Source organism: Hemitrygon akajei, chromosome 19, assembly GCF_048418815.1.
Source record: "Hemitrygon akajei chromosome 19, sHemAka1.3, whole genome shotgun sequence".
In the NCBI taxonomy this organism is placed as follows: domain Eukaryota; kingdom Metazoa; phylum Chordata; class Chondrichthyes; order Myliobatiformes; family Dasyatidae; genus Hemitrygon; species Hemitrygon akajei.
This window is the reverse complement of record NC_133142.1, coordinates 54,428,089-54,443,942: the sequence shown is the minus strand read 5'-3', so window position 1 is coordinate 54,443,942 and position 15,854 is coordinate 54,428,089. Positions and strand designations below refer to the sequence as shown.

Sequence of the window (15,854 nt, the reverse complement as noted above, 5' to 3'; positions counted from 1 at the left end):
CTCTGCAGAGTCCTGCGATTAAGGGAGGTACCGTTCCCATACCAGGCATGCTCTCAAGTGTGCCCCTGTAGAAAGTTCTTAGAACTTGGAGGACCATACCAAACTTCCTCAACTGTCTAAGGTGAAAGAGGCACTGTTGTGCCTTTTTCACCACACGGCTGATGTGTACAGATCACGTGTGGTCCTCAGTGACGTGGATGCCGAGGAACTTAAAGCTGTTTACCCTCTCAACCCCAGATCCATTGATGTCAATAGGGGCTAGACCGTCTCCATTCCTCCTGTAATCCACAACCAGCTCCTTTGTTTTTGCGACATTGAGGGAGAGGTTGTTTTCTTGACACCACTGTATCACAGAGATGACTTCTTCCCTGCAGGCCACCTTGTTACTGATTGAGATAATGCCAATGAATGTAGTGTCGTCAGCAAAGTTAATTAACAGATTGGAGCTGTGGGTAGCGATACAGTCATGGGTGTACAAGGGGGTAAAGGAGGGGACTCAGTATGCGGCCCTGAGGGGCTGCTGTATTCAGAGTCAGATGGCTGGAGGTGAGGGAGTCCACCCTTCCTGCTGGTGATCTGACGGGAAGTCCAGGATCCAGCTGCACAAGGCAGGGTCAAGGCCAACGTCTTTGAGCTTCTTATTGAGCCTGGATGCAACTATGGTGTTGAATGCTGAACTGTAGTCCACGAACAGCATTCTCACATGAACACCCTTCTTCTCTAGGTGTGTAAAGACGGTACGTAGAGCAGTGGCTATTACATCATCTGTCAATCAGTTGCCTCAGTAGGAGAATTGTAGGGGGTCCAGTTTGGGTGGTAGCAAGCTGCAGATGTAATCCTAGACCAGCCTCTCAAAACATTTTCTTATTATTGAGGTGGGTGCGACAGAACGTTAGTCGCTCAGATATGTTATCTTGGTCTTTTTTGGTACAGGGACAATAGTGGATAATTTGAAGTACTGCTCGCACGGAACTACTGATCCAGGATTTCTGGTTCGGGAAGACCCTGATCAACTTTTGGGGGACAACATCATCGATGCACTTCCGGATGAAGCACGTAACTCCATCAGTGAACTCGGAGACATCCGCATCATGGAAGACATTCCGGTTAGCGTCAGTGAAGCAGTCCTGCAGCACGGAAGCCAACTGGTCAGAACAACACTGGAAGTTTTTAACTATGGTTGCCTCTTGTTTCAGCTTCTGCTTGTATGCCGGCAAAAGCAGGATCAAAGAGTGATCTCATTTTCCAAAAGCTGGGCGAAGGAGAGTTTTGCAAGCATTGTGGAAGGGAGGAAGGGAGTATAGCAGTGGTCAAGTGTGTTATCTCCATGAGTGCTCACTTGGACGCGCTGACAAGACTTCGGAGAGACTTTGCTCAGCGACGCTCGACTAAAGTTATCGGCGACAATGAAGGCAGCCTCTGGGTGTGCAGTCTCCAGCATGTTGATGGTCTCGTACTGTTCCTCGAGAGCCAGATCAGAGAGCCTGCGGCGGAAGGTACACCGCTGTGATGATAACAGCCGTGAACTCCCTAGGCAGCCAGTAGGGTCTGCACAGCAGCACCAGGTATTCCAGGATCTGGGGGTCACACCAAGCATTGGTGATCATGAACCATACCACTCCTCCTTTACTCTTCCCAGTGAGGTTTTACGACCTGTTTGCCCGGAACAGGGAGAACTCAGAGGGCTCAGTGTCTCCTCCGTCAGCCAGATCTCCACAAAGCACAAAACACTGCATTCCTTCGTTTCCTGCTGATAGGAGATTCTGGCTCTCAGTTCACGAAGCTTGTTATCCAGGGACTGAACATTAGCCAGGTGTATGCTTGGGAGCGGCGGTTGATTTGCACGCCGTCTCAGCATCACCAGGATACTAGCCATTCTCCCTTGCCTCCAGCACATCTTCTGAGGTGGTGGTGGTGTAAGAGATGAGTCTCCCATGGATCACGCAAGCAGGGGATCTCAGTGTAGGAAAAGTGGAACATAGTGGGTAAATGTCATCTTTCCGATGTTCAGAAGGGTCAGTCTATTGTATCTGATGTGACTATCAGCTACTTGAACAGAAAATGCTAAGAAAATGCAGGATTTAGCAGATATATCTAGGCCACCATTTGTTAATTCCCCTTCCAAATCACACACTAATTGGAGTTCAAAATATATTGCATTTCTGTCATCTTTAGTGGTACCAAATCCAGAACTTGCCCAACAGTAGGTTAATCTTCATAATCTGGATGCAGTAGTTCAAAATTACAGCTCGCCACCACCTTATTAGGAGAGTGGCAAGTAATATTGACTTTGTCTGTAATGCTTACAACCCTTAAATAATGTTACAAGATAAACAGTGGTGGGACAGACAGAGGCAGAATATACAAGACAGAGTTCAAATATTCAATCTTACATAGAGAAATGTCTAATCTACTTCCTCCAGCATTGTCATTTTCCCCATCCATTGATTACAGTTCTCTGCACCAAGTACTTATTAAAAGTATCAACAAAATGAGAAGGATTTACACTCTTCAAAATAACAAAAGCTTCCTCAGAATTAATCTGGTCTCTGAGGCCAAATGCACCTATCACTAAATGGTAATATCCATTTCAGATGAATGCCATCAGAACACAAGAATAGTAGAAGGCAATTGCCCCTCCCTGGCTCACCCCACCGTTGAACATGTCTGTACATCTTCCCCCAGGAATGTGTGGGTTTTCCCTGGATCCTCTGGCTGCCACCCACAGAACAAAGACATCCCAGATAGGTTAACTGGTCATTTTAAATTGTCCCAGAACTAGGTTAGGGTTAATCGGGCATGTTGGGGGTTGCTGGGTGGCATGGCTCGAAGGGTCTACTCCACACTGCATCACTACGTAAAATAAGTAAGCAAGCTCACGCAACACACACAAAATGCTGGTGGAACGCCGCAGGCCAGACAGCATCTATAGGAAGAAGTACAGTCGACGTTTTGGGCCAAGACCCTTCATCAAATAAGTTCACCTTTGATCTTCTACCTCAATGCCATTTTCTTGTCATAGACCAATGTCCCTCCATTCTTTAATGTCTAAAAATTAAAAAGATTCACCATTGCCTAGGCAATGAAATTTCTTCCCACATCTGTCCTAAATGATCGATCCCTGGTCTGAGGCACCCTGGCAAGGGAAATCATTCCTGTATCTATTATGATGATCTCAATATGACAGTTGTACATTTCAATAAGACAACCATTGTTCTGAACTCTATAGACCCAGACAGCTTAATTCTGCCTCCTTTCCTCACAAGGAGGATCTTATCACCCCACCACCCTCCCCACCAAAAATCCAGGAATCCTTAAGTCAAGCAAGCTAGACCTTACACATACTTCAGGTGCAGTCTCATTATGGCCCAATATAAGTGCACTAAGAGGTTTTGTTTTTGTACATATATCCTCTTCTGTTAAAGGTCATTATAACGTGAATGCAGGCCCTTCAGCCCAACCAGTCCAGGCAGCCACATCACCCAGTTGGCACAAATATCCGACGTTCAGCCCTCAAGTTCCACTCATCCATGTACAGTTGGCCCTCCTTATCTGTGAGGGTTTGGTTCCGGGACCTCTCGTGGATACCGAAATTCACGGATGCTCAAGGCCCTTATTCAACCTGTCTGAATGCGGTGGACCTTAGGACCCAGCGGAACCCCAGACCTTATTTAACCTGCCTCAGTGCGGTGTACATTAGGACCCAGCATCAGAGCTCTGAATCCACAGTGTTTCTGTCCACGAAAATAATCACGATCACAATCGAAAATAAAGTGGAAATAATAAAGCGATCGGAAAGAGGTGAAACGCCATCGGTCATTGGAAAAGTGTTAGGCTACGTCGGTAAACGATCGGAACAATTTTAAAGGATAAAGTGAGAAAGGCTCTGCCCTGATGAAAGGTACAATTATTACTAAGCAACGCAGTGGTTTAATTATTGGGTTTTGGGATTTTGATTTTCTACATCAACCTGGCACAGTGGAGAGAGCGCTCAGAAGTGGTCTGTCACTGGATCGAACTTGGGAACTTCTGTTCCCGAGCCCGGCGCTGAAACATACGCTCTTAAGTGTTTTATATGCATAGAAAGGTAAAATATATACTATATACTAAGACAAACGTTTGACTAACTGACGCTAAATAATACCGGATGTACTTGTTCCGACTTACTTAGTAAGAGAACTTCTGATTTTTTTCGATCCCGATCCACGATAACCCATGCACATCCTCCCGTATAGTTTAAATCATCTCTAGATTACTTATAATACCTAATACAATGTAAATGCTTTGTAAAATAATTGTTATACTGCATTGTTTAGGGAATAATGACAAGAAAAAGAAGTCTGGACATGCTCCAACGACAAGTGCTGGAAGAGCGTTGAATTCGCGTATGCAGAACTCACGGATAAGGAGGGCCGACTGTACTCATCCCACTTGTATTCCAAGTGCTTCTTAAGTGGTACTATTGTACCTGCCTTAGCCACATCCTCTGGCAGCTGATTCCACATATTCACCACTTTCTGTGTGGAAAAGTTGCACCTCGGGGCTCTTAAAATTTTTTCCCTTTTGCTCTAAACCTCTGCCACTGGACTTGTGGAAAAAACTGTTTCCATCGTATCAATTCCTCTTATAATTGTTAAGACTTCTGTAAGAGATTTGTATTCTCATATGTTCCAAGGACTAAACTGATCATAATTGCTTCAAAATTATATCAAGATATTCTGCAGGAGAACGCCAGGGTGCGGTCCATCACTTGAAGCTTAATGGAAGTTGGCTGATAGAACAAAACAATGATCCGAAACTCAAGAGTAAATCAACAACAAAATGGTTTAAAAAGAAAATACATGTCTTGTAATGGTCAAGTCAGATTCCAGACCTTAACTCAACTGAAATGCTGTGGCATTACCTGAAGAGGGCTGTTCATTCAAGGTATCCCAGAAATTGATGAACTGAAACAGCTTTGTATGGAGGAATGGTATAAATTTCTTCCTGCCATGTGCAAGTCTGATCAGCAGCTGCAGGAAACATTAGGTGGAGGTTATTGCTGCGAAAGGAGATTCTACTGGTTATTAAATACAAGGGTTCACATACTTTTTTCCAACCTGGACTGTGAATGATTAATGTGTTCAAGAAAGACATGAAAAGTACAATTGTTTTGTGTGTTATTAGTTTAGACAGATTGAGTTTGTCTAATATTGTGACTTAGAAGAAGATCAGACCACATTTTATGAGTAATATATACAGAAAACCAGGTAATTGCAAAGGGTACACAAACTTTTTCTTGCAACGGTGGGTAGGAAAGGTGAGGAGGTCCTGAAGAGAGATTTTAGAGAATTAGATAGAAAGCTAAAAAACACAGGAACTCAAGGGCAGTAATCTCTGGATTGCTGCCTGTGCCACATGCCAGTGAGAGTAGGAATAGGAGTATCTCTGGCAGATAAATTCATGGTTGAGGAACTGTTGTAGGGGGCAAGGGCTCAGATTTCTGGATCATTGGGATCTCTTCTGGGAAAGCTATGATCTGTACAAAAGGTTACAGTAGAAGATGAGGGGAGGGTGGGTGGCAATATCCTCATGGGCGGGTTTGCCAGAGCAGTTCGGGAGTTTAAATTAATTTGGCAGAGGGATGAGAACTGGAATGATAGGGCTGAGGATGGGGTAGTTAGTTTATCCCAATGTGTAGTAAGACTGCTAGCAAGGACAGGCTGAGGACAAGGCAAAACTGCAGTCAATGGGATGAGCTGCAATGTAAAAGGGGGACAAAATCAAAAAGGATGATGAATACAGGACTGAAAGTGTTATATTTGAACAGATGCAGAATACCGAATAAGGTACTATTGATGAATTCATAGCAAAGTTAATAGATTGCCATGCTTGAATGACGTTGTGGGCATCACTGAATCGTGACTGAAAGAAGATTATAGCTGGGAGCTTAACATCCGAGGATACATATTGTACTGAAATGATAGACTGATAAGCTATGGGGGAGGGGGCCGGCAGCATGGCTCCATTGGTAAAATATGAAATTAAATCCTTACAAATAGGTGACATAGAATCAGAAGGTGTAGAAAGAATCATTGTGGCTCGAGCTAAAGACCTGCAAGGGTAAAAAGATACTGATGAGATTTAAATATGGACCTCCGAACAGTAGCAAGTATTTGGCTGCAAATTAAACGGGAGGTAGAAAATGCATGTCAAAAGGACAATGTAACAATAGTAATGGGGGATTTCAATAGGCAAGTAGATTGGGAAAATACAAAATGGCTTTTTAGAGCAGCTCGTGGTTGAGCCCACTGGGGGATCAGCTATTTTGAATTTAGTATTGTGCAATGAACTGGACTTGATTAAAGAGCTTAAGTTAAAGGAACTCTTAGGAGACAGTAATCATAATATGATAGAATTTACCCTGCAATTTGAGACAGAAAAGTTCAAGACAGATTTATCAATATTATAGTGGAGTAAAGGGAATTAGAGCCATGAGAGAGGAGTTGGCCAAAATTGATTGAAAGAGAATACTAGCAGGGATGACTGCAGAGCAGCAATGACTGGAGTTTCTGGGAGCAATTCAGAAGGTGCAGGATAGATACATCCAAAAGTAGTAGTATTCTAAAGGCAGGGTGGCGCAACTGTGGTTGACAAGGGGATTCAAAGTCAACATAAAAGCCAAGGAGAGGGCATATAATAGAGCAAAAATTAGTAGGAAATTAAAGGATTGGAAATTTTAAAAAACCAACAGAAGACAACTATAAAAATAATAAAGGGAAAGATCGAATATGAAGGGAAAGCTAGCCAATAACATTAAAGAGGATACCAAAACTTTCTTCAGATATATAAAGAGTTAAAAAAAGAGGCAAGGTTAGAGATTGGATCACTGGATTATGATGCTGGTGAGGTAGTAAAGGGGGACAAGGAAATGGCAGACAGATTACATAAGTATTTTGTAAAGGTTTTCACTCTGGAAGATATGAGCAGTATGCTGGAAGTTCAAGAGTATTAGGAGGGAGAAGTGAGCGAAATTCCCATTACTAGGGAAAAGGTTCCAGGGAACCTGAAAGGTCTGATAAATCACCTGGATCAGATGGTGTACACCCCAGGGTTCTACAAGAGGTGGCTGAAGAGATTGTGGGGGCATTAGTAATAATCTTTCAATCAGATGCTGGCATGGTTCCAGAGGACTTGAAAATTGTTAATGTCACTCCACCCTTCAAGAAGGGAGGGAGATGCAGAAGAAAGAAAATTACTGGCCAGTTAGTCAGACCTCAGTGGTAGGGAAGATATTGGAGTCAATTGTTAAGAATGAGGTTTCAGGGTACTTGGAGGAACATGATAAAATAAGCCAAAGTCAGCATGGTTTTATCAGGGCAAATCTTGCCTAACATATCTGTCAGAATTCTTTAAGGAAATAACAAGGACAAAGAATTGATGGATGTTGTGTGGATTCTCAGAAGGCTACTGACAAGGTGCCACACGAGGCTGCTTAACAAGTTGGTATTACAGGAAAGATACTAGCATGAATACAGCATTGGCTGATTGGCAGGAGGCAAAGAGTGAGAATAAAAGAAGCCTTACAACACACACAAAATGCTGGAGGAATTCAGCAGTTATCTATGGTAAAGAGTACAATCAATGTTTCGGGCCGAGACCCTTGGCAGGACTGGAGGAAAAAAACTGAGGAGTAGATTTAAAAGGTGGGGTGGGGCAGGGTGGATAATAACACAAGGTGATAGGTGAAATCGGGAAGGGGAGGGGTGAAATAAAAGAGCTGGGAAGTTGACTGGTAAAGGAGATACAGGGCTGGAGAAGGGAGAGTCTGATAGATGAGGACAGAAGGCCATGGAAGAAAGTAAAGAGTGGAGGAGCACCAGAGGAAGGCGATGGGTGGGCAGGAGATAAGGTGAGAGAGGGAAAGGGGGTGGGGCACTGTTAAAGGGGGGGGCGGCATTATCTTTATTGAGGAACGTCCATTTAGAACGGAGATGAGGAATATCTTTGATCAGAGAATGGTGAATCAGTGGAATTCATTGCCACAGGTGGCTGTGGGTATATACTTAAGTCACTGGATATATTTCAGGCACAGGTTGATAGGTTCTTGAATAGTCAGAGCATGAAAGGTTACAGGGAGACAGGAAACTGGGGCTGAGAGGGAAATGGATCAGCCACGATTGAATGGCAGAGCATACTCGATATGCCAAAAGGCACAATTCTGCTCCTAAATCTTACAGTCTCCAATCTTCCTGAGTGAATGGTCATATACTTCTCCACTCTGTTTTCCATCTGTCACCTCTTTGCCATTTTCCTAATCTCGCCAAGTCTTTCTGCAAACTCCCTGCTTCCTCAAGACAACCTGCCTCTCCATCTATCTTTGTGTTACCTATAAACTCAGCCACAGAGCCATCAATTTCATTATTGAGATCAATAAAAAAAAGTAATGGACCCAACACTGAATCATGTAGGACAGCTGCTCAACAGCCTACTAGAAAAGGCTCCCTTTATTCCCACTCTTTGCCTTCTGCCAGTTAGCCAGACTTCTATCCATGCTAGTATCTTTCCTGTAATACCATGGGCTTTTATCTTATTTTAACAGCCTCATGTGTGGCATCTAGTGAACGACCTTCCGCAAATCCCAATAAACAACATCCACTGATTCTCATTTGTCTATTTGGCCCAGTATTTCCTCAAAGAATTCCAATAGATTTGCCGGGCAAGATTTTCCCTTAAGGAAACTATACTACCTATTTTATTGTGTTCCTCCAAATACCCTGAAACCGCATCCTTAATAATGGACTATCAGTGACTATCAGCCACTGAAGGCACACAAACTGGCATATAATTTCCAATCTTTTGCCTCCTTTCCTTCTTTAAAAATGAAATGACATTTGTGATTTTCCAGTACTCCAAAACCATTCAACCTAATGGTTCTTGAAATGTTACTGTTATGGCCTCCACAATCCCTTCAGGTAACTCTTTCAGAAACCTGGGACTGAGTGGGTTACTCACCTTCTAACTTTTCAGTTTCCAAAACATATTCTCCATAGTAACAGCAACTATATTCACTTCTGCCCCCTGACACTGACAAAATCTACTGCATCCTCATGTGAATACCTTGCAAACTACTTAATCAGTTCATCCAACTTTTCTTCTATATATATTCTATCAAATTATGATCCCTGTCTCAAGAGTTTCTTTATCTTAAGTTCCCTAATCAAACCTGATTCACTACACAAAATACAATTAAGAATTGCCTTTCCCCTGGTGGGCTCAATCACAAGCAGCTCTAAAAATCCATCCTGTGGCATTCTACAAATTCCTTCTCTTGGGATCCAGCACCAACCTGATTTTCCCAATGTACCTGCACGTTGAAATCTCTCATGACCATCATAACATTGGCCTTTTTATATGCATTTTCAATCTCCCGTTGTAATTTGTAGCCTGCATCCTGGCTACTATTCAGAGGTCTCTATATATCTACCATCAGGGTCTTTTTATCTTTGCAGTTTCTTAACTCTACCCAAGTATTCTACATTTTCTAATCCTATGTCACCTCTTTCTAAGGATCTGACTTCATTTTTCACCAAAAGAGACACACCACCCCTTCTGCCCGCCTGCCTGTCCTTTCTATACGTGTATCTCCCAGCTGTGATCTTCTTTCAACATGACTCAGTGATGCCCACATCATACATGCTAATTTCTATCTGCAGTACGAAATCTACCTTATTTCATATACTACGTGCAATCAAATATAACACCACCCTTATCATCAATTAAGTCTCCGTGTTGCCTGAAGTTTTTTCTTCTTTATTCTGGAAATTTCATTAACCTCTCCTGCATTCTCCTTCTTTCACTTTGTCCATATTTTTCCAAGTTGTTGAACCCACCTGCTTACTATTTAGCTTAAAGCCCTATCCACAGCCTTACTTATTCGCCAGAACCCTGTTTCAGCATGGTTCAGGTGGAGCCAGTCCCATTGAAATAGCTCCCTGTTTCCCCAATACTGGTTTCAATGTCCCATTAATTCAAACCCACTTCTCCCTCACCAACCTTCAAGTCACGCTTTTAACTCTCTGATCGTGTTAACCCTATGCCAACACAGGGCTCAGTTAACAATCTAAAAGATTTTTATCGTTTTGATTCTGTTTTTAATCCTTAGCAGCAGAGTCTCTTTCCTCATTCTTCCTACGTTGTTGGTACCTGCATGGAGCATTATCTACTGGATCTTTTCCCTCCTACTCCAAATTCCTTTTCAGGTGAAATGAGATGTCCAGACAACAGCACCTTCAGGACCCTTGATCCTTGTAACACAGAACTGTGTCTATAAGCATGACTATACTATCCCCAATTACAACTAGATTTCCTTCTCTCCCCCCCACTTGAATAGTTCTCTGGACTACACTGCCATGGTTCCTTCCTCATCCGTCCTACAGCTCCCAATCTCATCCTCACAGGAAGCAACAATCTTTGACCTGGTGGGTAAGCTCAAGGCTAAGGCTCCTCAAGCACTACCTCTTAGATCCTCCTACCTACCTCACTCGCAATCACACACCCTCTTGTCCCTGGCCAGCGTGGACACAGATTATGCTGCACCCAATCTTATGGACAACCAAGTCCCTTCAAATGCCTTACAATCTTTCACTGCTTCACTCAGTTTTTCTCTTTTTTTTCTGCTGCCATCACATTTTTCCATTTTCTATTCCATCTGTCACAGGCTCATCTGTTCACTTCATCTATCTGTATTCCTATGAAGTCTCCCTGCATTCTCCCAGCAACATATACTATCAACAAATTTTTCATCATCAGTAAACATGGATACAGTCTCTTGGGCCCTCATCTAAATCATAAATATAGATCATTAACAGCTGGGAGAAGAAAAACTGGACAATGAAAGAAAATCAACGAGATTCTGCTAAGCTACAAATCCCAAATAAACAATTCAACAATCACTTGCAGGATCTAAGCAACTATACTATCTGAGGTCCCTACTAAATATATCTGATGGCAAGAGGGCCATGGCATTTACATTTCACTCCGGAAGAGACATGAAGATAAAGATTAAGATTAGCTTTATTTGTCACATGTACATTGAAAAACACAGTGGAATAATTGCATCAAAGCAAGTCAGCAAGGATTTTTCTGGGGGCAATCTTCGAGTGTTTCCATGCTTCCAGCGCCACCCCCACACTACTATCCCTAAACATACATTATTGGAATGTGGGAGGAAACTGAAGCACCAGGAGGAAACCTATATGGTCATGGGAGAACATACAAGCTTCTTACAGAGAGCGGCAGGAAATGAACCTCGATTGGTGAATGCTTAAAGCAAATGCAATAACCACTGTGCTACCATGCCGTCCTTTGTAGGCAAAAATCTCCATTCTGTTGGTTAGAATTGCAAAGAACTCAATGGACCACTTTTGCTTGTGGTCTGGAGCACTAGCTGATGTACTGATTACCACTATCTCTTGGGAAGAAACACATGATCACTGAGAGATGCTTAAGTTATCCCCACTGCATAGCAGTGTAGAGTATAATGTGGGACTAACACAGAGACCTGGAAGTCAATCTTACGTGATTCTTGATTCCAGAGGATCTATAGCTACAAAGTCAGGTCAAAAATAAAAGACTTCACCCTCAAAAGGAAATAGAGTTTACACAGAATTGTATAATCAGTTTATATTTCCACTGCAACTTTTCTGAAGAAATTCTTAAATAATAAGTGTGTATTTATGAAGTACAGCTGCAGTGCTAACAAAATGGTGCATGGAATTTATTTTCAATACTTCTGGCCAAGAGGATATTTGCTGTTGTAATCAGAATTGATTCTCACGACTGAGTACATGCTTTGGCAACACTGTTTCAGCAGAGACTTCACAAGCAAACGTGGTCCACTGAGTTCTCCATTGGCACAGTGTTGCAACACTTTTTATCATCCAAGCTACAGCTGACCAATTAATTGTGCTCTCCAGTGTCCAGTAATCTACCAGAAAATTGGACAAAGATAAAAACTGATTGCACAAAGGTACAAGCAAGAAAATGGTTAAAAAATAATGTATTTAACAAGAGAGATGCAGAATATTGGGTCAATATTGAATGAAAGACTTATCAAATGTTGCAACGCCCAGTTATACCTTGTAGAAAGAACAGTTTAATTCCACAACAAGCAATACAGAATCACAAACTACAATTAAGTTCCCAGTTGGCAGGGAACAACTAACCACTGAAAGCTGCCTTTGGGAAGTTACTGTTTTGCCACTAATATTGAACTGGCTTTAGACTCACCGTAACATTGTTACAGGGGTTCCAAGTAAGGCTCTCTGTAGCATTTCAGGTGCAACCACACAATTCATCTGCCTGTTTACATGAATGTACACGTATATAAACTTTCAATTTATTATATTTTCCTTATAGTAGCACTGACTCCTTGTGACCTCATTCTACGAAGCTATTTTTCACCATAATAAAAAGAGAAAGAATTTGAGGAGATTTGCTGTGTCACCAAAAACTTTAACACATTTCTACAGATACAATATCCAGCTCTTGGCCTTCACGTGTAGCTTAGCTACTAAGCCCAGCAAAACCATTTCTACTGCCAGGACAAGGGGCAAAGGTGGGTTACTGGTGCCTTAAAACCAGTCACTTCGAGCAGATGGGGCTTACCAGCCGAGGTTGGTAGCTCACCTAGGAGATGGAAAACTCTGATCTCAAACCTCCACTGCCTTGCGGCTATACCCACTCATTGGAAAGGATTCAGGAGTAAACCAGAGGAAAAAATCCAGAGCTGGAGTCCCCAAGGCAATCTTGTGTTCAGAAAGAGTTCCAAGCACTTGCTCAAAGCTTGCCTCATCAATCTTAAAAGACAACCCTATTTTTAAACAATGACCTGTATGTCCAAGTTCTTTAGCAAGGCCATATCCTCTCCACAGTGGATCTATGGAACAGTTGTAGTGAGAATTTAAAAACATGCACCACACTTAACAAGTTTAAAAAATTATTTAAAAAATAATTTAATGAATATAAAATACATGATTTAAAATGAATGGGAGTAATGTAAATAAATGATACCTGAAATTGGATTTTGTGTTAAAAGATTATGAAATTTTTTTGTTTTGATGTGACGATTGACACCCAATATGCTTTTGTAATAAGTAAGAGGGGTAGGCAATATAAGCTGTAGCTTCAACCTGCACCCTTTCAGTCTGTTTTAAAGAATTTTATTATTTAATTTTGTCTTATGAAATCGTTATGAAATCATTGTTGAAAATGATGCTTTTGTTATGTTTGTACTGAATTTCATTCATTCATTCACATTCGCATTGTTAAGAACACTCAGGCCAATACATACTACACTTGGCAAGTACCCAGAATTATTAGTTTTATATCTTAATTTAAAATTCAATTGCTAATAAAATAAAATTTATTATTTCATATATTTTTCCTAATACGTAATTCTATTTTGACTGAAATTCTTGAACCCTGAAGTACAATGAGAATTTTTACATTTCAATAAATAAATTTTTCTTTAGTGAAATGCTTTCCATGAACACAACTCTTTTGTAAATTGATGCATCCCTGTACATACAAGTGAAGCCAAGGATTTTGTATAGTATTTCAGGTGCAATGTAATAGAGCTGTATGCTTTATGTGTATGCAAACAAACAGTTTCTAATTAATAATGAGGCCTTATGTACCCAGGAGCAAAATATATCTTTTATTATTTTAAAGCATTTGTACTGTCTGTTAAGCAACTCACACAAATCTCAGTTGAATCTGACAAATGTTAGTTTTAAAGTATAGCTGGTAGTATTCACATGGCAAAACTATCATTTGTTCCAAATTAATAGTGACACTACACTAACAATTATATATAATTTACATTACTGTGATTGTACTGACTATGCTTGTATTGTTTCACAAAAGCTGCTTCACAACCTAATCTTTAACAATGTGTAACAAGACAAATATTAAGGCGTAAGTTAAATGCATTGCTTCTGTCGCCATTTTCTTCAGTTGTAGTGGCTAGCCATCTGTCTTCCACTCTCTGCACCTTGCAACCTGTTCTGTACAGTCTCATCACTCCTGTATTTACTGATTTCTATTTGAAATGGCCTTGTCTTGGAAATTCTGTCAGAAGTTTGGGAGAGCTGTTCAAACTTCTCTCCCACAACCAGGCACCTTTATATCATCATCGTCGTTATTATGTGCCATGTCGTATGATGCAGGGAATCAAGTCTCATGATTGTTCTTGCCAAAATTTTCTACATAAGTGGGCAGTGTCTTGACCAGACGGGTGACCCCAGCCATTATTAAAAACTCTTCAGAGATTGTCCGCCTGGTGTCAGTGGTTGCAAAACTAGGACTTGTTATATGCACCAGCTGCTCACATGACCATCCATCACCTACTCCCACGACTTCACATGACCCTTCTGGAGGGGCTAAGCAGGTGCTACACCTTGCCCAAGGGTGATTTGCACGATGGCGGAGGGAAGGAGCACCTCACACCTCCTTTAATGGAGACATATCTCCATCCCGCCATCCAATCTTTATATCATCCCCAAAATACTTACTCAATTCCTATGTGGGAAATTACCCTTTTAGGTCATAACTGGCAGGTCCAAAGAAATTATTGAGTAAATTATTTTCAACTTCTATCTGGTTATTTTCACAATTACTTTAAATATAGTTGCAAACAGAAATGTGCCTAAATGTAGCACCTTTAACATATTAAAACAAGAGCATTATTGGGGGAAGAATGACAGTTATATTAGGAAAGAGGTCAAAGACGCCATGTACTTTAAAGCATGGCTGCTATTTATTGAACATAAAAAATTACAGGCCCTTGGACCAATGTTGGACGTTGTGCCAACCCTTTAACCTATTCCAAGATCAATCTAACCCTCCCCCCCCCAACATAGCTTTCCATTTTCCCATCACATTATCATTCAACTATTTAAGAGTCACTTAATTTGTCCCTAATGTATCACCTCTATCACCAACCCTGATAGCATGTTACACGCACCTACCATTTTCTGTATAAAAACACATGCCTCTGTCACCCCCCACCCATACTTTCCTTCCAACACCTTAAAGTTATATTCTCCACCCTGGTGAAAAAGTCTTTGGCTGCCCACTCGATCTATGCCTCTTAACATCTTGTACACCTCTATCAAGTCACCTCTCATCCTTCTCTCCAAAAGTAAAACCCTAGCTTCCTCAACAACCTATCCTCAGAAGACGTGCTTTCTAATCCAAGCACCATCCTGGTAACTCTCCAGTGCTGTTCACTCAAGCTTCCACATCCTTCCTATAATGAGGCAACCTGAACTGAACACAATACTTCCAAGTGTGGTCTAACCTAGGTTTTACAGAGCTGCAACATTATCTCCCGACTCTTGAACTCAATCCCCTGACAAATGAAGGCATGTCACATAAAACTCTGACAAACCTCTATAGAAGCAAAGTGGAGAGTATCCTAACAGGGATGGTAACACCAATGCCCAGTCCACCACAGGCAAAGTCCTCCCCACCATTGAGGTATTTACAATGAGAGCTGCCACAAGAAAGCAGCACCCATCAAGGACCTCCACCATCCAGGCTATGCTCTCTTCTCGCTATTATCATTGTGTAGGAAGTACTGGAATCTAAGCTCTCAAACCACTAGGTTCAGGAACAGTTATGCCCTACAACCATCAGGCTCCTGAACCAGCGTGGATAACTTCACTCATCTCAACTCTGAACTGATTCCACAATCTAAGACTCACTTTCAAGGATTTGCACAATTTGTCTTCATTTGCACATTACAACCCATTGGGAGCATAAATTGGGAATAGATCAAGGAAATGTACAGAAGAAATGTGGCGAATGTT

At 41.6% G+C, this 15,854-nt stretch overlaps 1 protein-coding gene across 3 annotated transcripts in view; it reads right to left on the bottom strand.

Annotated features, from left to right (window-relative positions):
* rad54l2 (RAD54 like 2) overlaps nt 1-15,854 on the bottom strand; it is a 191,792-nt gene that overhangs the window by 123,073 nt on the left and 52,865 nt on the right. The window contains exon 1 of one of the 3 annotated variants that reach the window (XM_073072526.1): nt 4,904-5,014. The exons of the other annotated variants lie outside the window; for them this stretch is intronic. The gene's annotated coding sequence lies outside the window, so the exon portion shown is untranslated. Of the gene's footprint in view, nt 1-4,903; nt 5,015-15,854 lie in introns of those variants that run through there. 3 annotated transcript variants of the gene reach the window in all.